This window comes from Mus caroli, chromosome 4 (genome assembly GCF_900094665.2).
Source record: "Mus caroli chromosome 4, CAROLI_EIJ_v1.1, whole genome shotgun sequence".
Classification (NCBI taxonomy): domain Eukaryota; kingdom Metazoa; phylum Chordata; class Mammalia; order Rodentia; family Muridae; genus Mus; species Mus caroli.
In genome coordinates this window covers 74,658,351-74,685,128 of record NC_034573.1, presented here as the reverse complement: position 1 = coordinate 74,685,128, position 26,778 = coordinate 74,658,351, and positions in this window count along the sequence as shown.

Below are 26,778 nucleotides of genomic sequence, written 5' to 3'. Positions count from 1 at the left end.
GGATGTCTGCAGCCCCAAAAGGGTGCTGCCTCAGCGACTCTGTGGCTCCCGCCTGTCCCAGAAGCTGTCTGCCTCTGTGGTCCTCACTCTCACCTCTGCAGACTAAGTTCGGCGGAGTCCCGGAGCCAAGATGGCGCTCCCTGCAGGGCAGATCACTGTCCTCCAGCTGGGAGGGTCCTAAGTAAATATCTTAACCAAAACCACTGGAAAGTACTAGAGAGATGTCTCTGTGGTTAAAAGCACTGGCTACTCTTCCAGAGGTCCCGAGTTCAATTCTCAGTAACCACATGGTAGCTCACAATCATCTATAATGGGATCTGATGCCCCTCATACATAAAATACATGAATAATTTTCTTAAATGAAAAAGAAGAAAAGATCTGAGTACTCAATGGCTTTTTCATCTATAGTTCTAAGCTCTTCCACAATCCCCCCATAACCATTTAATCAGGTTGGCCACAGCAATATCCAGTTCTGGTAGTAATTTCTACTCTATTTTGGTTTCTATTGCCATGACAAAGACCATAACCCAAAGAAACTTGAGGAGAAAAGGGTTTATTTGATGTGTACTTGCACATCACAGTCTTTGACTGAAAGAATTCTAGGCAGGAACTCAAGGCAGGAACCTGGAGGGAGGAGCTAAAAATGAAGCCCTGGGTGATCTATGTACTATATTACTCCTCATGTCTTGATCAGGGTACTTTTTTGTAGACCTCGTGACTACCTGTAAGGGGTTAAAACTCTACCTAATGTGTTGCATCCTCCCACATCAATCATAATTTTTTACAAAACACCTTATAGTCCAATCTACAGACCATCTGATGGAGGGTTCTATCAACTGAGGTTTCTTTTCTAACATAACTCTAGGTTGTGTCAAGTTGACAAAAGAAACAAACAAATAAACAAAAAACAAAACAAAAACAAACAAACAAATAGAAAAACTAGGATAAACTCAGTGTGTGACATTCAAATTAAAGAAAATTATATACTTATAGTAGGACCGATTTTACAAGTATGCAAGCATGCCACATGGTGAAGAGTTCGTATAGTGGAGTAAAACTAGTTTTAGCTTAAAATGCTATCACAGCAGAACTTGAACAATATATGCCTATCATCACAATAGTTAGGAAGTTTGATCATAGCAGCTTGCACTAGTTAATTTTGTTGCTGTGATAAAACATCATGACCAGAAGCTACTTATAGAAGGAAGAGTTTACTTGAGTTTAAGGTTCTAGAAGGATAAAACTTCATTATTGTTGGGGAGTGTTTCAATTATTGTTCCAATGCTCTGAATTAATCCGGCCCCCCCAAAATCAGGAATTTGAGTCTCTAAACACTGAAGGTCCTTATCCCCAATTGGTTTTCAGTTGGTCAATAAAGAGCCAATGGCGAATGGTTGGGCAGGCAGACTGAGGCAGGACCTTTAGATTTGCATGGTCTAGGAAATGGAAGAGAGGAAGAGAAGAATTGCCATGACTCAGGAGAGAGAAGAATGGGATGCAAGAGCTGCAGGAGAGAAAGCCAACCAGCCATGTAAGAATTTGGATATGTGGCCACTGGCCACTTCCCTGACTGGGCCTGGGTATCAGGGGAAAGTTTAGGAGTCTCAGAAGTACCTGAGAGGAGCATTTCTAGCAGGGGAAGTTTTAGGGGTGCCCTGCACTTGAGTCTGTTACAGCATGTTAAATATTAAATGGTGTGTGTGTGTTGTGTGTGTGTGTGTGTGTGTGTGTATTTGATTCTCCAACCTATATTAGTGGTGAAGCTAAAATTCTTCACATTCTTCTTTACATTATGGCCTAGAGAAATAGCAGCACATAGTAGGTATGGCAGCAGACTCAGGAAGATGTGAGCTTATATCTTCAAAAGCAAGCATGAAGCAGAGAGATTGAACTGGAATTGAGGGACATTTCCTCTTGTGATGCTGTACATCCTAAACTTCCCCAGTTAAAGCCACCAAATGGAGAACAAGTGTTCAAATACCTGAACCTATGGAAAACATTCTCCTTCAAACCACCACATGCCACATTCTCTTGGAATTGGAATCTCCTTTTTATGGGTTGAGGAAACATCCAAAGGAATATGAAAAACATCCAGGGTCCTCCTTTCCCATTTCTATCTTGAGAGTATATCCACAGTACATCTGCTCTTTCTTATTAGGCAAAGACCTCAAGAGTAAATGTAGGTGGTGGCATGAGTAGAACCAAGACTTTGGGGTAAAAACAAAATTACTTAGCTCCAAAATGCACAAAAATAATGATATCAACATTGTCAACTGTTATGAAAATAATGAAACATCACTAGTAGATAGTAGATTAGTTACAGAGTGAGTGATATATTGTATGATTTGACTTTGTATTAATGGGTTGATATTCTGTGCATCTTGAACATGTTATTAAGTTATTTAGCACTTCTCATATTCTCCAAGGTTCGTATAAATTAATGAACAAAACAGATGAAGAATTTTCCCCTTGGGGAACTTACAATGAAGACTTTGTTGAAAATTTGAACTCTAAAAGTACTTGGCATCGAAACTACATGAATCCTGTCTGGATTATTTTGGGGAACATTAAGGTCACACATATCTATGTCATTTATTACTGAAATGTTTTCCTATCTCATTGTAAAAGCTACTTAAGAACAAAAATTCCATTTCTATAAAGTCATTTCAGTTATTTTTAGGCAGTCCACTTGGATTCAGACAAGCAGACACATCTACTCCAGATAATTGAGCAACCCCCCCCAATTGCTATTATTATTAAGACCCGATCTTGGATAAGCAGTAAAAAAAATATGGGCATATGTCAACTTATTACTGGATCAATCCTAGTAGATTCTAGGAAGTCAATGAATGGTGTGTTGTTCTGGCTAAGATGTTCATAAAATATCCACTTAATAAAGCATTCTGCTGAAGAGGAAAGTACAGAAATCTCAAAATCCAGGAGCACGTTTTCCTTAGAGGTAGGGGTGCAGAATCTATGGGAGCAGTGACTTGTCTCATTTACTTATGTACTGGGGTGATAAATCACTATGGCCAAGGAGACTGATAGAAGAAAGTATCTATTTAGCTTATGGTTTCAGAGGGAGACTACTACATGATTATGGAGAAGAGGTGGCCTGAGACAGGTAGATGGAGCAATAGCTAAGACTGTACATTTCAGACCACAATCTGGAAGTAGAGAGTGCATACTGGATCAGCATATGAATTTTGAAACCTACAAGCCCACCCCCAGTGAATCCTCCATCAGGGCCACACCTGCTAAACCTACCCAAACAATGCTACTAAGTGGGCACCAACTACTCAAATGATGGAGCACAGAAGGACATTATCACATTCTACTTTCTAATTTCCATAGCCTTGTGCCCTATAATGCAAAACACAGTTTAATTTCAATAAATCCTATAGTCTCTCAGTATTAACATTGTTGAAACTTTCAAAGTCTCTTAGGAGAGACAAGGCAGTATCTTTCTCTCTGTGTCTCTCTCTGTGTCTTTCCGTGTCTCTCTTCTGTCTCTGTCTCTCTGTCTTTGTTTCTGGTCTCAAGCCTAGCTGCTAATATTTCTTCCCCTTGGAAATCTCTTCAGATGGGCCTCCATAGCCACATTGCCCTCAGCACTAACTTTCATCCTAGTAGAATGACCAGTTAAGCCTCACTTACAACATTCAAAGGCTTTTCTTGTCGAAAGTTTCAACATCTCCCACATTCTTCCAAAACAAACAGACAGACAAACAAAACAAAAGCAAAAAAATCAAAGCCAAATCTAAAACCAAAAACCCAAAACAAGAAGACAAATCCCAGTGAGGTCATGTCTATCACAGCAGACCCGGTAGCAACTTCTGTCTTGGTTAATTTTCCACTACTCTGATAAAACACCATGGTCAAGGCAACTTACAAAAGGAAGGAAGGGTTTATTTTGGACTTAGGATCCAGTGGGTAAGAGTCAATCTCTACCACAGCTGTAAAGCATTGTAACAAGTAGCAGGCATGGCAGCAGGAACAGCTGAGAGCTCACACCTTGAACTGTAGACAGGAAACTGAATGAACAAACTGGAGATGTTTACTGAGTTTGAAACCTTAGAGCCTACCACCAGTCACAGATTTCCTCTAGCATGGCCATAGTTCCTAAACCTACCCAAAGAGAGTGTCAATAATTAAAGACTAACTACTGAAATGCCAGAGCCTGTAGGGATGTTCTCTTTACAAGCTGCAGGAAGATGTTGGATGCCGAAGATACAACCTTAAATAACTGTAGAATAGAATCTGTAAAGGAGGCAGAGGGACTAATGTACCTCCCATCCCGTGTTGTAAGCCAAACTTCTTAGAGTACATCTTGACTACAGAACTGCTCCACGGAGACCATGTCTGTTATTTCCAGAACAACCAGCACTTTATATTTTGTTTTCTCTAAATTTTGATAATTTGATGCAAATTGTTTTTTTTTTTTCTTTTTCAAGAGACACATTAAAGACCAATCAAAATGCTACTAGGAACTGCTTTGAGTGTCTGTAGACTGTGTGTCTACTTTCTTCTTCTTCTTCTTCCTCTTCTTCTTCTTCTTCTTCTTCCTCTTCTTCTTCTTCTTCTTCTTCTTCTTCTTCTTCTTCTTCTTCTTCTTCTTCTTCTTTTTCTTCTTCTTCTTCTTTTTTTTAGCAAATTGTGGAACACAGCCAAAGGGAGTAGGCCAGAGATGAACATGGGGTTCAATAGAAAAGTTTGATGATCAAATCCATTGACTTGAATAGTATTTTGTTGGCTTCTGAGATCCCCAGAAAACTTTTTGAACTTGTTCCTTATGATATTAAATACTCTACCTTTGGCATTTAACAATCCTGTTTCCTGCCTGGTCTTCAGGGACCCTCTTGTCTCCTAGCATTTGTGAAGGAAGTTTGATTCTGCACATTTGCCATGAACATGGTGACAAGTGCTGATCAAGTTTTATTATGGTCTCTTTCATGTAAAAGAAGACTTGGGAATCAGACTGAAGTGAATGTGGAAGATTCCTCCTCCTTTGGAAGGACTTGGTTGTGTCTTCCTATGGTAGGCTCTGTCTCCTGCTAATTTTGATGTTTCTCTCTATATAGACATAAGCATACATGTGTACATATACACTGCCTCTCCCATTGTTCCTTTATTCACTTCTTGATAGACAGATACTTTGTTATGCAGAATAGCTGTCCTGTCCCTTACTCTGAAGATATGTCTGCTCAAGTGATCATCTTCAAGAGTCTGTTTTCAAAGTGAAGTTTATATGGCCAGTCCCAGGTAACCTGTTGAATGGTCACCCTTGCTCAGATGTCTCTCTTCCCCAATCCATTCACCACTTTCTGATTAGGAAAAGGGAAGTAGTCAGTCAGATGACTCAGAGTTCCAGGAAGTGTTTTTGTAACAGTGGGGACAATAGGACGGAAGACATTACAATTGTGTCTAGTAAAAATGCATATTATAAGTTGATTGGATTAAATTGGAGGAGAAAGTAATATAATACAAAATACACTGGCAGGGAGGGAGGAGGGAAAAAATAAAAATAATCCATGGAGATTCAAAGAAAAGATACATCAGATGTAGTTGCATTGTCTACCTGAATTTATCAATGCTAACAATTTAAGAGAATGTCTCTACTAGCTTCTTCTTGTTGTTATTGTAACCATGTAATATGCATTACTTAGGCTTAATAGCTTAAAAAACAAGTTTTAGCTTCTTTAGTTCTGCATTGAGAAGGTCTATATATATATCTTTTAAAATGTGAGGAATTAATTTGTGTGTCTTTCTAGAACAGCAATTCTCAACCTATGGGTCACAACCCCTCTTGAGGTAAAATATCAGATATCTTGTATATCAGATATTTACATTAAAATTAATAACTAGCCAATAACTCCTTAGTTATTAAGGACCAGTGACATGATTGTATGGTTTTAGGTCACCACAAAATAAAGAATTGTATTAAAGGGTGGCAGCCCTAGGAAGGCTGAGAATCATTGTTCTAGAGTATATGAGTAAAAACCCATTTCCTTGCCCATTTTTGTTTTAGAGGTCACTTACTTTTCTTGACTCTCAGACCACCTCCTCCATCTTCAAAGCAACTGTAGTGGGTGTGTGAATCTTTTATCACGTTATGTTACTCTCATCACCTTTAGCTCTTCCTGCTTTTTATTTAGGAGGGCACTGTCATTATGCCATGACATTCACACACTCTGGAATAATCTTTCATTATTTAGGTCAGTTAGTTACTATCTTAATTCTCTGTTCAACCTCAATTCTCTTTCATCAAGAAACAGCCTTTGAAGGATCCAGAAACACAAGGATGGAGGAGTGGTTTTAAAGGGGGAAATACTACAGTGACCCATCAACCCCCAGTGTAGGATAGGAACCTACACTGAAGTTTCTGCAGGGTGAGGGCTTCTGGGAAAGGAGTCATCTATATGGCTGGAACTTAGAATTTACACAAAGAAGTGCTGGTGACAAAGGTGACCATTAGCCTTTCATTTTAGTCATTTTACTTTTTGTCAAATAGTATCTCCTTGGTTTTTTATTTGCATTTCCCTGGTGAATAATGAGTCTGAACACATTGTTATGTGTTAGTTTTCAGAAACTTTTTCCTCCATAAATATTGGGGGGGGGTAATTTGGGCTGTATAGTTTGGTATTATAAAACACTATGCTCAGGTAAGAAATTGTTATATGTGTGTGTGTGTGTGTGTGTGTGTGTGTGTGTATGTATACACTATGAACTTTAGGTAAAAAGAACAAAATAATACTTTAGGTAATCATTTTAATATATAAATGAACTGGGTAATGGAAATTTGGATGACATCAGTTCAGCTATTAATATAGCTATGAATGTCTTGCCAAGACAATAGAGAGCTAGCTAGCTGAAAGGGGAGTGCAGCTGCACTCATATTCAGCTCATTCACGGCTGATGTGGTTAGGCTTATTCCAGACATAACCATTTTCAAAGGAATTCTCTGAGCTGTGTACTTGTCTTTGGATTTAGTTATTGACCATACCTATCTACTATATTTTCACAAGAGGGAGGGAACTAAACTTACCCTAGTATCCCTAGAATAGGGAGCAAGTTTGCAGTCATAATGTCCAAGTTATGGAAAATAGATCTGTCCATAAAGCTGCACTGAAATGGACACTAGAATAGGAGTGTCAGAGGGGACCCTGGAAGCTTGGGGATGAAGCCTGACAACCATCATAACAAGAACTGTAAGCAGCAAGGAAAATGAGGCATGGGGTATTTGCATAATCCTGTGGGCAGGGTATCAGTCCACATTACTTCAGGGTGTGGCTCATGTGGTCAAATGGTGACACCATGATGTAGACTGGCTTGTAAGATGGGAAAGATTTTTTTCTTTTAAGCTAGGAGGCTGACTAAGCAGCTTAGTCAACTCTCCAAGCCATGTAACCACATCGAGAGTCTATGACAGCTGTTCCTTTGGAATAGCAGCAGCCATCTCTCCCTCTAAAGCAAGAGCTCTGCCCCATGTTCCTTGTCATGCAGTCAGAAAGCTCTTCAGCAACACTCACATTTGTAGGAGGACTGTACTCATTTAGTTTCTGCAGCCTACCCAGAGGGTGCTGTCATATTTTTCTGCAGAGAAACTGCCACACCGCTGAGGTCCTTGTCCAGGGTCACACTGTGCAACAAGGTTAGAGTAGAACTGGCATCAGTGGAGTGTGCCTGTTCTCGGTTTGGTTCACTGGCTCATCGTGGAGGCCTTTGGAGACAGAAGCAAGAAAATTGTATTGCCAGACAGTAGCCAGAGAATTCTGAGGCAGGTGGTAACCTGTTCTGTTAGAGGTAGGCAGCTTCATGCAGGAGAGTTGGCCCTTGTTGTCTTCTGGAACAAAGAACAAAGACCACACCTAGTAAGTGGTTCTTGCAAGTCTGTGTCTTCACTTCTATTTTTTTTTTCTTTAAAAATTTTAAGATACATGCAAACTGTTTCCCATTGCCATCATTGCTGAAGGAATGGGAGAGCCTGTGATCTCATGGCCAAGTATGGAAACAGGTTCAACTTTTGTCAGACATTTGACAACATCCTCCTGAGGCTTGTATGCACGAACTGCACTTCAGACACATACTTCAAATAACTGAGATGGGCGTGCAGATTTGTGCATGAGATGTGTGCACTGAGTATCTCTTTTCCTAGCAGAGCTTAGAAACAATTCAAGTGTATGGCAGTGGTAGGATAATTAAATAAGAGTTGGCTAAAATTGCAGAATGGAACTCTATGCAGCCACCGAAAACACTGAAGCACGATAGGAGTTGTAGAACTCCAGCCCATGAGCCAAGTTAGTCCATTACCTTCATTTGAAGTGAATTTAATGGGACCATGACTATGTCTACTTGTTGGCACATTGTCCAACTTTTTGAGTACAACAGCAAAAGTGATAGAACTACCTGATTGGCTTTTGTGTTTCTTCTATCATCCCTTCTTTGCTCTTTGTTTGGATCTTGTCATTGTGCCTGGAATGTTATGGAATTTTAGTTCACTGCCATGGCCTTAAAGGCTGCAATATCAGTGCTTATTTAAAAGGCTCAAATAATATATCAACCAACAGTTTGATCTTAACTGAAGAATAAGGATTTCTCATTGGTCATTCACCTAGACAGCTCCAAACATCTAAGCCATCCTGGAGGGAGCAGGGCTTGTTCTCCACAATGTTGACATCCTCTCTTTGTTTTGTGTCCTATGAAAGAAAGTCACAGAGGACAAGCAGGATGGAGACGGACAAAAGGGTCCATACTTGGCTGACAGTGTCATAAGGAGCCTTCACAAATTTACTAATGTTGAGGGAAATGTATTTGCTTTTATCTATTCATTCAGAAAACTTGGGTTGGTGTTTTCATGGCATTCAGTACTTTTCATACAAGTACATGTAGTATACTTTGAGCACATCCCCCAAGCTCCATCCCTTCCTGTCTCACTTGGTGTTTAGTTGCCAAGGTCCAAACACTATAGCTACCTGTGACAGTCCTCTTTGCTCCAGCAAAGGTTTTCCTGTGGTCCTCCACATAGCTTGTCCAGAGGCCCCACACTCCCATAAGGAATGCCTTGTTAGGGAGAAATCAAATAGTCTCAACTTCCTTCCCTCAGTGTTCTTACAGGAAATATTCTTGCAGCCCTCATCTGGGTATTACTAGGCTGGCTGATGACTCCCATGAACAAGAAGTCTTTCCTGTTTCTCTTGCTAGACAAGCATGGATGGCTCATTTCTGCCTTTGAATTTTCCAAATGGTTATGGATTGCTGGAAAACTCTTACACATTCTTTTGAGGCCTAAGGTTTCAGGAAAACTTTCTTCCCTTGGATAGTGTGAGGTTGTATCTCTCTCTATCTCCTCTGAGAAGAAGTGAGTTGGTGCAAACACAAGAGACCACTTCCAAACAAGGTTTCTGGGGGAAAATTCTCACCTTTCTGTTCCTTGCACATGAGCCAGCAACTCAGGACTCCTCCAGTGTGCTTCTTTCTAATTCTTAATTTAATGGACTATCTTACTTCTTTTTTAACTATTTTCCATTTAAAATTAGTGTATATTACATATGTGGTTTAAAAATATATAAAATTCTGTTGGTTTTTAAATGTCTTCTTTAAATCTTTTTTGTTGTTCTTAGTATTCCTGTCTATAAAATGGGCAAGAGCACATAACATGATTCCTCACCACAGGACAGCTGTTGGTGTGTTTGGTTGAAAATTCAAGGCCCATTATAAAAGAAATACTCAGAAACATGAGCTCCTTCACTTCCTTCATGTTTTATAGCACTCTTTTTTTTTTCCTGGTGGATATAAAGAGCAGCATCAACTGAGATGAAATTCCTCCAACTTACTTCTTGCTTCCAACTCTAGCTAATTACTTGAACAGCACTAGCAAAGAAAAGCTGACACAAGAAACTGGACAAGGTCTGTGTCTCCAGTGCTCTGAGGAGAGAGCAATAAGTAAGGTGTTCTGCACAGCTCAATAATTTGCACCACAGGAAAGCCGTACTTCCAAGGGCAGGCAATATGTCTGCAGCATCCTCCTGGAGGAAGAAGGGCCAGGAGCTCATCTTTATGGCTTGAGGCTTGAAAGCTGCTTAACTGGGCGGAACGCCACCTCCTTGCCATCAAAGCTGTCCACCTGGCAGTGAATCTCAATGAGACAGCTGACTGGCTCAGCGTACAAGTTGCCTTGCCAAGGGGATGAGAACGTAACCAGAAGGTCTTTCAGGAAATCTGTTTAGGATGTGGGGGATGAAGAGGAAGAGAAGGATCAATTCTTCCCTTGTGTGAGGTGAAGGAGAAGGAGTCCTGCCTGCCTGCTCTTTGCTACATAAACCAGTTGGAGCTTCGCAGAGCCCTTTGCTCACTCAGTCCTAAATTCTGGTTGGCTCTTATTTTAGAGTCCAGCAGTAGTGTCAAGCAGTAAGTGCCATTCCTTTGAAAATACAATATGGATGTTGGCTCAATTCAAAGAATGAAGGTAAGAAGGTACTTGAAAATCATTCTCATTAGGCTGGTTTTCGTGCTGAATACAAGAAATCCCAGCCCTCTGGAGAATGAATTAAAAGGATCATGACTTCTCATACATCAAGGAATACATAGCAAGTACCTGTCTTAAAAATCCAAAACAAGTAAATGAACAGAAAACTATATTTGTTTCAAGAATCTTATAGGGAAGACACAAAGCTATTATTGTTAGACTGCTAGCTTAAAAAAAATTAAAGTTAGAAAATATAGTGAATTGTTTCTCTTCTCCAAACGTTTAGAATTATTAACCAAATCATTAAGAAAACTTCTATTTTTACAATACTTGCTATATGCCAGTTACCAGATTCATCACTTCATGCAAATGCTTGCTTTCACCCACTGGCCTTGAGAATTTACAGGTAGGTATTCTCCATCTCTAGTCACAACAAAACAAAACCAGGCAACTTCTATAAGCTGCCCCTAAACATACAGTTATCGAGAAACCCAAGATTCGAGCCCTCTTTTCTCCTACCCCAGAATTTTATCCCTTAGTCTGCAGACATTTGTGATCAAAGGTCTTTATAACACAGGGAACATTGGGGCTGCAGAGAGAGTACTGAGAATACACACTACGGGTGGGGCCAGGCTATCTTACATTTCTGTGCCATTTGTTTCTCTTGGCCTCATAGTTCCACTTAAAGGATCTCTGGTGCTCCAACCTTCAGAACTAACAGATTCTCTGGACAGAGTCTCTAACAGAGACACTCTGTGTCTGTACCCTGAATTCTGGTGCTAGAAGCGGCAAAGATGACAAAGAGTAAAATCTGAGCATAATCTTCAAAAATTCAATAACTCTAAGTTATGACAAAACAGTGCTTCCTTTTGGCATAGCAATGGTGAAAAATACTCATTTTATTCAAACAATATATATTATATATATTATATATAACAAATGTATATAATTTACCCCCCCCCATTAGTTTGAAATTGAAGAAATGAAATTCAGAAACAATGTTAAAATAAAAGGAAAGAGTATGAAACTTGTGGGTTGAATCTCTAAAGGCAAAAGGTACTCATTCTAAGTCATTCAGAAGTGCTATTTTCAGATAGCTTGATATATCAGAGGGTGGGTGAAGATAAAGTCCTAGGCTATTTCAGAAGACACTCATGTAGGTTGTCATGTGACAAGTGACTTTATTCATTGCTCAGAAAATACAGGACAAAAACAGCTCAAGGAAGGAGGGGTTTATTTTGACTGGCAATTGAATGATGATTCATCATAGCGATAGGAGATTGAGGTAGCTGGTCTCATCATTTCTGTAGACAGAAGGAGAAACAGATGGATGCTGGGGTTAAGCTCTTTTTTTCTTTTATTATTCAGTATGGGATGATACAATGGTGTCCTTCAAATATAAGGGGAGTCTTCCCATCAGGTTAACCTAATCTGTAAGCTCTCTCTTCACACACCTTCAGATTTGTCTCCTAGATGACTCTAGATCTTGTTACTTAGGCAATTTCTAGATCCTGTTAGGGAGACAAGCAGCATTAGGCACCACGGAAGTCATAAAATGAAGTTCTGTTTTTCTGTGTGTGAATATAGGCAGTAGAACTTAGTTTTGCTACGAAGATGGTGGAAATAATGCATACACTTGCATTTCATAGTTAGCTTTCCTTTCTAACTTGACACAATATAAGATCACCTGGGAAGAGAGTTTCAATGAGGGATTGTTTACATTGAATTAGCCTGTGGACTTGTTTGTGGGAGACTGTTTTAAAGTAATAGATAGAAAAAGTCTAAGTCTACTCTGGGTTGTATCATTCCCTAGGCAAGAGTCCTACCTGAGCTGTGTGAATAGAGCTGAGTATGAGCAAGCAAGCAAGCAAGCAAGCGAGCAAGCAAGCAAGCAAACAAGCAAGCAAGCAAGCAAGCTAGCTAGTTAGCTAGCCTGATTGCATTCATTTCTCTCTGCTCTTGACTGTGAATGTGATATGACTAGTTGTTTGAAATTCCCGCCTTTTCTTCTTCACAATCATGGACCAGAATCTGAAATGTAAGCAACAATAAACCCTAAGATGCTTTTTGTCAGGTTCTTTTATCTCAGCAACAGAAATGCACGTGGGATGCTGTTCTTAACACAATACGGTCTCATGACAAATATCTAATACTCACAGAGTGTTAACTGTTCTTATTGGTTTCTACTTGATTGCTACTAAAGTCTCAAGCTAAGGAAATAACATCTGTCTATATTCCTTAGGCTTCAACTGAAAATCTTTTCCTAGTGGAGGAAATCAGGTATTTCAAAGCATTACTGCCATGGGTGGCTTAAATGTCCATTCTAGATTCTTCCCTCATTCTTTCCTTCTGTCATTCCCTTGAGAGTGAGAGAACTTTGTCCAGTATCCTCAACACCAATTGCAGTGTCTGAAATATAAGGTCTAAGAGTTTAATGCCTACAGGAAGAATGAACTCCAATCCAGAAGCTGGTGTGTGAGACCTTATTAGGACTATGTTATATTTCTTGAGTATTATTGGGACATGCTAGTGACTATGGCTAATGTCCTTACTGACTTGGATTCTCTTAATGAAGAAAATAACGTGTATCCCTTATCAACTTAAAAGCCTAGGCATTGTCTCTCCCATATTAGAGCCTTATAAAATGAGAAGTTTTATCCATTTTGTTACTAAACAAATAAATGGTAGTTTGGAAAGAAAAGGGAGTTGTACAATAACCTAGAATACCTCAGACAGGATATTTCCCAGGCTGTTCGACATTTGGAAGCCCTACAGTAAACAAAATAAGTAATGAAAATCTTCTGACAGTAATTCTGAATGCTGTTAAAGCTTTGCCTTGCTGAAATATGGGACAGTTTTGGTGGATTCTTCATTGTAGACTCGTTGGCAGCTTGCAGCATTAGATTTCTGGTCTTTAGTGGGGCTGACAGTACCTGTTGAGGCTGCATGTGGGTGGGAGAGGAGCAAGCTTGTATTCTGAACTGAGCAAGGGCAGCAAAATGAGCTAGGGCTTTGTATCTGCTCCTAACAGTGCAACGGTTCTGCAAATGAAGAGCCTAACGTTGCACTAAACCCATGCCAGAAATCTTGTCCTACACTACAACAAATGTTGAATCTGCAAAGAGCCTCTGCAGAAGAAAACCAATATGCTATTGTTGGAATACATGTCTTTGGATAAAACTGGTGATCAAGAATTCCTTGGGCACTTCCTGTGACTGAGCCTTATCTAACAGCAAACTGGATATGCAGTTTCTCTCGATTAGAGATGGAATTTTTAAAAATCTTGTTGACCTCCCTGAAATCTCCTGTAGTGAGGGAGAAAAAAGTACGCTGTCACAGGCATTTTCTTTACTGGACACGATTATTGAGTGACAGTAGCTTCTCTAGCTGGGAAAATCAGTTAGTTCTGGGAAGTTAACAATTTTTCAGTAAGCAAAACAAATATTTTATCAATATGTATACAGGTTATATTTCACCCATAATGTATGTTCTATAGATTATACTTCACCCATGGATTATGGGTAGGTTATATTCCACCTGCATAATATGGTCTGGAGATTGGTTCCCCTCGGGATTATCTGGTCTGGATACATGCTTGCTTTACCACTCTAAAGAAGGTGGGCTCAGCTCCTGTTTCACTGTTACTCTGACCTCTCATCTTTTCATTGATGTGAAGATACCATGCTCACCTTAAAGCATGGTGCTCTTCCTTGAAGGGCATGTTAACAATGGTCAAGTGTTGCTTGGTTTTATGGTGAAAGTTTTTGAGACTCTGTTCTAGGATACAACAATGAACAGGAAATCAATCTTCATGTTTTCAGGTCAGGTCTCCCTGTATTTCCCATTCCCAAGTGAGAAGATACTTACAAGACCCTGGCAACTTTGACACTAACTTTTGTTTTCAATAGTGGGTAGCACTTCCATACATCTCTATTTTCTTCTCCTTTAACTTCCTGTTTACATTCAAGGTCCTCTTGCTATATTGTTGGTCATTTCCCATAAGTGGAAAGCTTATTGTTTCACTTCCTACAAAAGAATTTCTCCATCATAGATTATTTTAGAGCCCAAGTATACAATAGAAGCTTAAATTGCAAGTCCACTGATTTGCTCCTCTTTATTATCCTGGAAAATTTCACTTGATGAATTAGGATACAAATAATACATCTGTGAAGATACATCTGGAAAGCAAATTCCTCCTAAGAACATTTTATCCCATTCCAGTGGGGAGCTGGAAAGAGTCACAGAAAGAACAACAGGTGTTGGGTGGTGAAGAGACGGGAAAGAAAGTCAAGCTTAATTTAAGTGAGGAGGTCCCCTTAGGCCGTGAGAACCAGGGACAGGAAGAGCACGCAGATGTGTGCTGGGATGTCACTGTCAGTACATTTGTAGGTAATGCTTGCCTGACATATTTATATCATTTGCATTTTGAACCCCTACATTTTAAGGTTTTTGGTTGGTTGGTTGGTTTTTGGGGTTTCGTTTTTTTTGTTTGTTTGTTTTTTGGCTTTGGAGTGAAGAAGAAATAAAAGTTTGTTTTCTTCTAAAGGAATTCAATATGCTTGAAGCTATTGCCTAAACAATGCATACTCCCAAAATGGAATGTCTCTTTCATCAGGTACTAAGACCCGATCATCTTTCTGACTATGTGTATATTTCTGAGCCAAAACCATGTTCTTTTGGCCACTTTATCTTCATTCCTTTGCACATTAAAATGACAAGAGTTGAGTGTATAATGCTCCCAGTATTGTAGGGCTCCTGGGAAATAGTGCAAATAAAGTGCTTTCTCTTCTGAATTTTACATGCTAAAGAGTGTTAGTGTCTCGTATGGAGAAGCCATCTCTCCACGATTTTTACCATAAACTTCTGGACAAATACTGTGCACTTACTTCACAAAAAAATTCTTAAGTGGTTTTGTCTAATTCTTATTAATAATCTAGTTAAACTTTTTATTGGGATTCATTATAATTCCAGATCAATAAGGCAGAAATAACTACATTATAATGTGTATTTCTGGATTTGGGGGATGGCATGCCCTTCCGAAACCTCTGATGCTATTGTACTTTAGGCTTTCGATTTCCAGGTAAGAGGTCCTATCATTCTTGCTTTCCTCTGCTTCCTGCCGTTGCTGGTACTGCTTAGGTTACTTGCTATTGGACGACTTAGGCTGTGCATAAACAGTGCTATTTAAATTGTTCCCGTTTCTCTGTCTTCTACTTTTTCAAGGTTAATGATCTTTGTATTTTTTAAAATATATTTGCCATTAAACTAACATCTTTTAGAATTTCTTTACAGCTTTCTAACCTGGACTTTGGTTACTAAATTAAAATTGAAAATGTTTCCAGAGGCATGATGTGTCTTAGCATTAATCAATGTAGTAACAGCATGCCTTTTCATCTAACGTCAGTTTAGTAAGTTAGGTTTTTATGTTTTCTAATATTGAACTATCCCTGCATTCCTGCAATATGTTATGCTTAATCTTGGAATTTATTTTTTTTAAATTGACACTTGTTTTTAATTTGCTGGGTTTTATGTACAACTTAGGCACTGTACTGCATGCATATTCATTAGTGAGATTTTACAGTTTTTGTCCTATTCTGTAGTCTTTGCAACTAGGAAATAGGTTATGGTAGCCTTGCAAATTGCATTGGGAAGCTTTCCATCTTTTGCTATGGTCAGAAATGTTTTGAATAACATAAGGATTATCTGTTCAGTGCAAGTTAGATATAATTCAGCTGTGAAACCATCTGGGCCTGGCACATATTTTAGAGAATAGATAATCTTTGAAGAATGTTTGTGGAACAGTGGGAAGAAGACATCTTTGTAGTTAGAAAATTATATTTGAATCTCTGCCCAACCCACTGATCACTGTGTGATGGGTGAGTGACTTGCTTTTCTCAAGGCAAGATGGTGATCTCTGTGTCTTCCTATCTCAGAGAGAAGAGTATTTCTCAGGGACATTTATAAGATGTAAACGCTTAAGGAAGGAACTGGGACGTATAGGACACAAACCAGGCACTCAGCAAACAGCTATTTGCCTTTCCTCTACCATCACCATCGTTGCCATTCCTCTGTGGGTGCGTTTACTCCCACAGACCACCTCAGCAATGACCACACTAACTCACTGCCATAGTTTGAATGAGAAATATTCCTCATCGGCTCAGGCATCTGAAGACTTAGTTCCCAGTTAGTGAGACTGTTCTGAGAGGTTTAGGTGATGTACTTGCTGATGGAAGTGCATCACTGGGGTGAGCTCTGAGATAGTGTAACCTCACACTACTGTAGTTCTCTCTCTGTCTCATGATTGTGGTGTTTGCAGACTAGAGCTCTCAGCTTACTGTTCCGGCTGTCATGCCTGCTGCTTACTTTGATGAGTGCCTACCATGGTGGACTCTCATGCTTGAGGAACCATAAAGCAAAAGAAACTACTTCTTAAATAAGTAGCTTTGGTCATGCCATTTCATCACAGAAATAAAGAATATACCCATTAACATTAAAGATAAAGGCCCTCGCTCTGTAGTTCTACTGTGAGCACCTTCGGTATGAGAAGTCTGCAGCGTGATGGCTCTGGGGATCCTACTTAGTGATGTTGTTCTTTCTGATTTTGATCAAAGCTCAGAAAAGTCTGATGAATGGGCAGTCTTCATTCATTCAGATCTAACATTTAATATTGAGATATTTTTATAGAGCAGGTTCTTTTAAGAAGTCCCTGGTTGGTTACATAAGCAGTTTCTGAAATGAATTCAAAGGAAAAGGAGACAGATATTTGTGAGTCTTCAATTAAGAAGAAAAATATATCCAGACTGTATGAAGATAAGATGCCTTTAAAAAATTAAGTCTAGGTATAATAGATTGTATTTGAAAAAATTGAAAAAGAATTATGATTATATACATAAATGCAAGCATTATTATTTGCCTATAAATAATAATGTAAATCAATAATGTTATATTCAGCAAGTAGTACTGAGAAGTCCTTGGAAAAGAGATGATATTCCATATTCTATCATTCTGATTGAATTTTAATATGAACTCTATTTTTTTTAATTTAAATTTTAACTTTCTGAGAAATTTATACATGAGTAATATATTTACATCATTCCCATCCTTCTCGCTTCCACTTCTCCTGTGTCTAATTAAAATTCATGTATTATGAAGTTTAAAAGATTAGTTTATGTTAGTATATTATGTGGCAGTAGTAATGCCAATCTCTTCTCCTTCAATTATTTATTTATTTACTCATCCGTTCATTCATTCATTCATTTGGACTGAGGTATCGTAGTTTGGCCTTGCTATATATGTCTTTGAACTTTCATATCCCATCACACGGGTACCAAGTCCATCTAGCTCTATTTTGTCCTTCACTGGGTCTCAATCTTCTAGAAGTAAAATTTACTACAAGTTTGGTCCAGGAAACACTCTGTCACTTAGGCTTTGTTTGGGGTGTTATTTGAAAAGGAAACTTGCCATCATCAAATCCAGTTTCAGGAGCCCACACAGAATGTGTGGCATGGCTCCAACAGTTCTTTTCTGGTTCCTTGGAGATTTGTTTATTGCTTTGAAAATCGGAATTTCCACAAAACAACGTAATACTTGCCTGCTTCGTAGCTCAGTAGAGTAGCTGAGCAAAGACACTTAACTTAATTTGAACGTTGGCTTTGCCATATGTATTAGCAATGATAAAAGCAACGGCACAGAGCAAAACAACCGTGACTGACTGAGTCCACAGCCCAGGAAACTCAACTTCTTTGTCCTTCTTATGCAAGAAGGAAAGACTCAAAAGAGCATTGTTGGGCTTTCCTGAGATGACTCAGACCTTTCAGATGCTTGTGTGAGGAGTTAAGGGTGAACTGCTTTTCCTTGAGGGTGGGGTGGGGGGATTAGGAGTGGGTTATAAACACTGCTTTGCTGACAGCTAAAGCAAATTGTCCTTCAGCCCCAGCACAGAAGACTGCTATGCCGACAGGCTTTGAATTTCAGTATGTTTACGTGAGTCCTCAGGCTGTCCTCTTTTAGCCTCATGGGTCAGAATTACTAGCCATTATTTTATTATTGTCCATCTAGTAATAATTTGCATATACCCACAAGACACTCCTCAGTTTTCAGGCAGTATTTTATCTTACCATAAAGTTTTGTCTCTCTCCCTTTCCTTGCATAGTGACTTACATTTTATGGGTAAGGGTGTAAGCCCAGTCATACTGAAGTAAACAAAGCCACTTACCCCTATGGTGCCCATCCCTGCTGCTTTTCGCATAGGTACTGTTCGCCTGCAGCTCTCCTGACACTTGGTAGGTTAACCCTATCAGACCTTGTCATATCAGGAAGGGACCACTTGACTAGCCTTGACCATTGAACTTTAGAGTAATTTCTGTGACCGTGAGCTGGGCATTTGCTGTGCTTCAAAAATCATGCTGAGGTCTCACACACTTTGGTCCAGCATCCAGCCACACTTTAAGAGAGCAGCACAATCCTTGACAAAATGAACCATGTAGCATGTTACTTGAAGCTGCTGAAATTGGAGGGAAGGAGACTGTCAATCTCAGCATACTTTAGCCCCATCCTTGCAAAAGAGTTTAACGTTACACAGAGAAACCCTGTCTCCAAAAAACAAAACAAAACAAAACAAAAAACAAAACAACAACAACAAAAAGAGTTTAATGCATGCTGCTTATAAATGCTGTTAGTTCCTTTACAAACAAGCTATTGTGGATTTTCATGTTCTTCCTACTTTAAAAATACTTAGGTGTTTAAAATGTATCTGCTTGAAGTTAAAAGTTGGCACCTGGAGGGCAGCCTCTTCCATGCTGTTGTTGTATTTTAACTGTGCCCACCTATGAAACCCATGAGTCTGGGAACTGCTACATTCAATCCAACTTTGTCACCCAGTTAAAGATATAGTCTGGCCATAGTTTTCTAAAGTATACTGTGCACCATCTGTTAGATTCAACTTTTTTGGTAGCCACAGACACAATTTGTAGGTATTAGTGGCATGTAACCTCATCCCACCATAGTTATACCAGGACTCAGCCCTTTGACACCATTTTCCTGGCCTTTGCCTCTCACCACCTGCAAGAGTTCCTTGGATGGCCTTTGCCAATCATGCCGCTGAACCAACTGGCAAATACCAGGCAACAGCACCTGCCTAGAGACAGCAGGATTTTACCACCTCAGAGTCGCAGCTCCTCAGATTCACTTCCAGAAGGTCAGGTCTGGTGAAGCACCAGCCTGTGAGTGCTTTTCTCACAGGTTCTTGAGTTGCCTGGAGCAGGGACACCTTGTCTGCCTTACTTACCCATTAAACTCCAGATCTTAGAGGAACGTAAGGCTCATAGGAGCAAGTAGAGTGAGTCGAACAAGCTGGCCAAGAACTCATGGAACAGAAGTATTTCATAGGTTAACCATGCATTACTTAATTCAGAGTGCAAAGCCTTCCTGACGGCTTTCCCTTTTTGAATAACAGCAAGTGTAGGCTTTCAAGGCCTCCTGCCCTATAAGGAAACATACAATTATTACAGTTCTACATGAATGGCTTAATTTCCCAGTGAAAGGACAAGCTTTTCTTTCATCTCATTCATCCAGTTAGACAAGATCGTCCCCACTGCTGTCCTAAGGATATTTCAAAACCACAGGTATGCATGTGGTTTTCAGAGCCTGAAAGCATAAAGCCACATGCACTTTTTAAAAAAAGTATGACTATTTTCATTTCTATTGTTAAAAGTAGAAACTATTCATGTGTTTACCCTCGGGACAGTCGTGCATGACAGAGGTATGTACACTGCACATTCTTTCCTTGTCTCTTACACTGGCACCTATGCTACTTGGGCTCACACACAGTTCTTTGTTCACACAGCAAAAGGCTCACTCTGTCTGAAGGCACAAAGCATTGGCATTTGCAGGCTATGGCTTATGTTTACACACGCACATCTTAATGTGGGTTCTCTGGGACTCTCATGTCATGCATGCTCAGCGGATCTGTGACCTGTGACCTCTCTGTAGCTGATACTTGTTTCGAAGATATTCATACATTGTGTCTTTATATACATAAACTCTATGCTAGAATCAAAAGCCCATGATTGTACTTGAGCCGTAGAACTTGAAATGAGTCTTGCCTTTCTCTTCCTTTTCAGTTTGCTTTGACTCTTGTTAGCTCATTCGAAATACTGCTGACTCCGGTGCATCTCAGTCCTAGGGGAAGAAGTGGAAATGCAGTGGATGGATAGAGGAGTAGACCACTCTGCTCTCCTCTCTCTCAGAGCCCTTTTTAGGATAGGAAGTGCATAGTTTTATAATGGAGAAGAGTGGTCGATTCATCCTAAAGCTATTCAAGGTACATAACAGTCCTTTATATAGAAGTCTGCTGAGTTCAAATGCGCCTCTCCCCGGACAGCATATTAAATAACAGTGTCTAGCTTAGCAATGCTAAGGCTCTTTTTTTTTTTTTTTTACCTTCTTTAAAATGAAGTGTATTCCCATGTGTAAAGCATAAAGTCTACGTGTCTGCCGTACGGAGGAACGTGTGTACTCACAGCTGTGGTCACACACCCTTTGCAGAAAGCACTGTTAATGAGGACTTCCTGTTCTCGTGTTTTTAGGTGACTAAGGAACCTGAGGGTGTTTAGCCTGATGAGTGATGTTCTTGACTCCAGTCTGTGCCCGCCCGGCTCCAGAGTTTATCTGCTTTCTGTTTGTTTTCTGTGCTCCTATTAGGTTGTTGTTAGTTACATTCTGATGTTTGTAGTTTGGGGAAATCTGTATCTTTGTTATTTATGTTATCAATAATGTGACCTGGGCCTTCCTCAGCAATGTTCCAACTGTTCCCAGGTCCTCAATCACTAATTATGCAGATGAACAGATTGTGGAAACTCTTTCCTTATGGCTGCATTCTGGAGGAGTTGTTTTTATTAAATTGCGGATGTCTTGAATTATAATTAGGTACTGGCCCATATTTATAGCCTCTCTCTCTCTCTCTCTTTCTCCATCTCCTTCTCTTTCTCCCCATTCCCCATTTATCTCTCCCTCTCCTCTCTCTCCATCTCTCCTCTTCACTATCTTCATTATCTCTTTCTTCCCTTCGTGCCCTCTTCCTCCTTTTAATTGCTACGTGCAGGAAACTTCATAAGAAGAGACAGAGAGTGAGCGAAGAAGCCTCCAGTCATTGGCTGCAGAAGTAAGTTTGCCTAGTAGCAGATGTGGCAGGGCAGCGTGCTGGATCCAGGAGGTTCTGTTTCTTGCAAAAAGTCATTAGGATGGGGAGCAGCCTGCCAGACAAAGCAGTAGAAGTTGGAGAGCTTAACAAGTTCAAGGGCAAGAAAGGGATTCATCCACTGCCTTATAAAACAGCCCGTCCCTCTGAAGTCTCTGAAGGAGGTTCATTAAACAATAGTTGGAGAACACACAAGAGAAAATATAGGAGATACAGGGACCCCATAGTTTACTGAAGCTAGCCAAATCTTTGTATATCTTATGTGCTTATTTTATGAAGTGTACTGATTTTGTTATTTGAAGTGTATTAAGCATTCAAGTGTGTCCAGTACTCTAAGGAAACTTGCTCTCCTTGATGCTTCCAGGAGCACATGACCTTAAGGGACTTCGATGGCTTTTGCATGACTCAGAAATAAGCACTGTAAGTGAACTATGATTTCATTAAAAACATACATACACACATGCATACATGTTGAATGATGTGAGAAAGGACTTGGTATTGAGTTTGCAATAGAGGAGAAAGGGCATTACATCCTATAAAACATACAAACAAAGCAAACAGAAAAAAAATTCTCATTGATGTTTTAATAACTTATTTCTAGTTTTTAGCTGATAGCTTTGATAGATACGATTTCCTTTCTACTTTCTGATTTTAGATATTCAATAAAATAACATTTATGTCATCACCAATGAAGAGAAGTCCCAGCTCCAATAGTTACTGGACAAAAGATTTATACGAGGAGACATGGCTTCTCTCATCCTTTGGAGAGGATGGAGATTGCAAGATCTTAGGGTAGACGTGAACATCAATTTGCCAGCATACGAAAAATAACTGAGGAGTAATGAGTAGTCAGTGTCCAGCAACTGACCTGGAAAACCACTGGCAGCCATCATGCCCTCTTCCCTTATATTGTTGGAGGAGGTGAAACACCTGTATGCTAAATAGTGAATAAAGCATTAAAACAGTGATTGAGTGAACAATCATTCTGACAGATGTTAGACTTCACTGAGAATGCTAATGGGAGTGGAAGTTACATTGACTCACAGGTAATTAAGAGCTAATACTATTAAATGGGGCTTAGAATCTGAAGGTGCGCATTCTACCAATTTAAGACAGTACTGAACACCCCCTAGAGGCAGGGAAGCTTATCTGTAAGGACTTGAGAAAGAACACTATACAATCCCTTGTTAGAACATTCCTGTGACTCCTACCTTGAAGGCTGAAATCTGAAAATATGGTTGTAGTTTATACATTCCTATGAAGAGTTATACTATGTATTCTTTTCTTAACTTCACTTTTAAAGCATAATTGGATTTGCATAGACTTCTGATGGTTGTATGGGAAGTTCCTGCAAACTATTCTGGTTCCCTATTACTGCCTATCAGTAGTGTGGGATATCACTACAGCACCACAATTCACACATTTATTCTAAACTATAGTCCACTGAGTTTCCACCTAAGGTCCTTTTCCTGTCCTGGGATCTCAACCAGGATACTGTCTTGCATTTAGGGAATGAATGTTCTTGCAATAGTGTCATGTCCTCTGATAACAACTTCTAGTTTCCTTGTTCTTTAATATCTTGAGCTGATACTTTTGAGGAGTACTGACAGATGTTTTTCTAGAATATTCCTCAGTTGGAATATTCTTGCGCTCTCTCTCTCTCTCTCTCTCTCTCTCTCTCTCTCTCTCTCTCTCTCTGTGTGTGTGTGTTTACAATGTATCTACAGGATACAGGAAAAATAGCTGAGGTAGGTTGCACATATCAGGACTTCACATGCACATGTGTACTGAAAATTGACACCCATGGATGTTGCTCTTGGTCACGTGCTTTCCAGTGTCTCCACTGTAAGTAATCCCTCCTCCTTGTCCTATTTCCCTCTATTTGGAAGGAAGGAACTAAACACAACTCCTTGATATTGGAGAACAAATAGAATTTATTCAGAATACTGTTGTTTTAAGATAGAGTCCACCAAAAAACATCTTATTTTTGCCAACATTCTATTTTCTCATTTCATTTCACTAGGATAGTATAGCCATTTCTTGAAAACATTTCTTNAATTTATAAGTTTTACCTAATTAGACTTTTTTTTCATTTAAAAATTTGAAATACAGCAATTACAAATATGATAGGCATTGAAGACAGGGGAAAAACATTTAAGCTCAATTAACTAGGTCGATTTACTTTTTACTTTTGTGTTTTTCCAAAGGCTGGCACACATATTTCTATCGCAACTCTTGACTGTTCTCAGGCATTTCCAAGAGATCTGATCTTATCTATTTCAATGTGTGCTCAGCTGCTGTGTAGAATGCAGATGCACCAACCGCTCAAAGGTTGCCAGATGATCCTCCCTCCTCCCTCCTCTCCTCTCCTTAGCTCTGCAGTCCTCAGTCTGATGCCGCTGTTGTCTTTTATTTCCCAATCCTGGGTATGTGTAAAGACATCACTGAAAAGAATCACAACTATTAGTTTACCCTTATGCTGAGACGCTTGCATTTTCAAGACTATTTTATTACTTGAATTGGGAGAGCTAGGTTGAGAAGTAAGACTTCTCATTTCATGTACGACATCCTCTCTTTATTAGGTGGCAAAGAGAAGCTTTATTGGAACAGTTTTAAGGGGATCTGCCCTGGGATGTCAGGGAAGGATTGGAAGGATATGTTATAAGGCTGAAAGAAGGGAAAAATGTAAAAAGTGACCTCTGCGTGAGACCCTTGTGCTCATATAAAATTTATTAAACAAATTATAATTTAATATAGGCTTTTAATAAGTTGGTTTTAACATCTGACTTAATTCTTTTGTGTTATCAGTTTATGAATCTCATGCAAAATGAAAACATCATTTTCTGCTCTTTAGCCTAGCATCCCAGGCGCATATGTAGAAAACTTGGCTGAATTATGGTTGGGTAGGGAAATTGATAAAGACTGGGGACTTCTCTTCCAAGATAGAAGTTTTGGTTTGTGTTGCACTTTTCCCTTCAAGTCAAAATTCAGAATGGGAATACGTGTAGAGAACTCCCTATGATCTGGACAAGGAGTCAACCTTCAAAATGTAAGGAACACTTGGATTAATTATGACACCTACTTCCCTTCATTAGCCGTTGGTCCCATTCAGTCCTAGGTAAATATAAATAGGGACACTTCACATTTTAAAAGCATTTACTATGATGAGGAAGTAATTCTGAAGGGAGCATAGCCTGTATTCAAACTCATGGTTAGGAGACCAATCCTAATACTATACCTATGAATAGCAGCAGCAAGAACCCATGAGGTCTAGAATTTTCCCTGCACCACAGAATCTACTTAACTCCTGTCAAGGTGCCAGCTCCCCACCTGTGGTGATTTAACCCTTTGGAAAGTTCCTTGCAGGAAGTTCGTTGTTTACTATTTTTACCCAGGAAAGGCATTGCATAAATTAACTTACTATAATATGAGATAACTATTGTGTCCTCAAAATTCTGAGTTAGTTTAAATCACTCTACAGATTATGGGCAAAAAGCAAGTGGAGAGCAGACAACTGAATATTGGGAACATTTTAGTTTTTAATTCTCTAGCCATTTGGTAAAACCAATTTTTAGTATTTTCCACATTCTTTCCAGGGCAAGAGGTGAATAGGCTAATGTAAAATTTTATACTTGACTTCAAAAATATTTAAAGTTCTAAAGTGATTTGACAGACAAAATAAGAAATTTATTTAAAAGTTTGCCCACAATGGAAACTGAAAAGAATTACCAGAGTTATAAAGTTCAGAATAAGGACCCAAGTCTAAATCCTCTTACCTTATTGATGATACAAACAAAATGGGAAGAAATCTGATGGCTACTAATGGGAGCATAATTTACTCAGGAAAAGAGCAATGTGATAAACATGTTACCCCAAACTTAGTCCCATCAATGGATCTGAAAATAATCCTGGTAATGGTAATTCTATTAGAATATTTAGAAATCATGGAACTGTAAATTCTGATACATTCATAAATAATACTATACAGAAATGGAGCTACAATAATCCATAGCACAGGTATATCAAAAGGGGTGCTGGGGGAGAAAAATGCTACTCGCAAAATAGTGCATAATGCATAACTCCATATGGAATGTTTTAGGACAAGCAAAACAGAACTTCTGTGTAAATCATCACAAGAGAATGGCCATACTTGGGCAGGATGTGAGATGCATAAGGCACTGGAAATGTGCACAGGGATGTGTGGCTTTGGTGAGACTAGAGATGTCTGTTCCTTGACAGCTAGGTACATAGAAGCATTCACTTTATAAAACTCAGCAAGCAATCAGTGAATGACTTGTTTTCTATTTAATGTTACCTTCGTGTCTTTTCTCTTGCAGCTGATAAAATACCCTGACAAAAGTGACTCAAGGGAGAAAACATTTATCTCAGTTCACAGTTTGAGGCTACAGACCATTATTGCAGAAAGTGTAACAGTGATAGACTCTTAAGTCAGAAAGAGCAATGACTGCATGCAAGCTTGTGTTTAGCTAGTTTAGCTAGCTTCCTCCTTTTACACATTCCTGGATCGCTCTGCTCAGAGAATGGTCCCACCCACAGTGGATGGGTCATGCTGCCTCAATTGAAACTCAGCCCAAATAATCCTCCTATTGAGATAGCTCAATGAGTGAAAGTGCTTGCAAGTGGGGATATCTTGCCATGTTGGCCATTGCTGTGATTCATAAGCTTCACAGAACTCATTGCTTTTCTTCCATCAAATACTAACCATACCTGATGCTGCTCAGCTTCTGAGATCAGATGAGATAGGGCGCATTCAGGGTGGCACGATCGTGAACTGATCACTTTTCTCTAGTGTAGCTTTCATTACTCTGTTTGGTGTTATGAGAGCTATTTTCAGATAGGAAGCTTCTAGATCAGATACAGTTTGGTTCCTCAAGGTCTTCCATCTAAAATGTGTGGTGTTTTCAATAACAGAGCCTTACCTTCAGTAACTGGGAGACAACCTAGAGTAACATGAATATACTTGGGGGGGGGGGTTTCTGAGATTCTTGGAGTCCGCTGATAAGCAACTGATGGAAGTTTCCAAGGCTTGGAACTGGAGCTTTTAAGATTCTCTGTGTGTTACTCTCTCTCTCTGTGTGTGTGTGTGTGTGTGTGT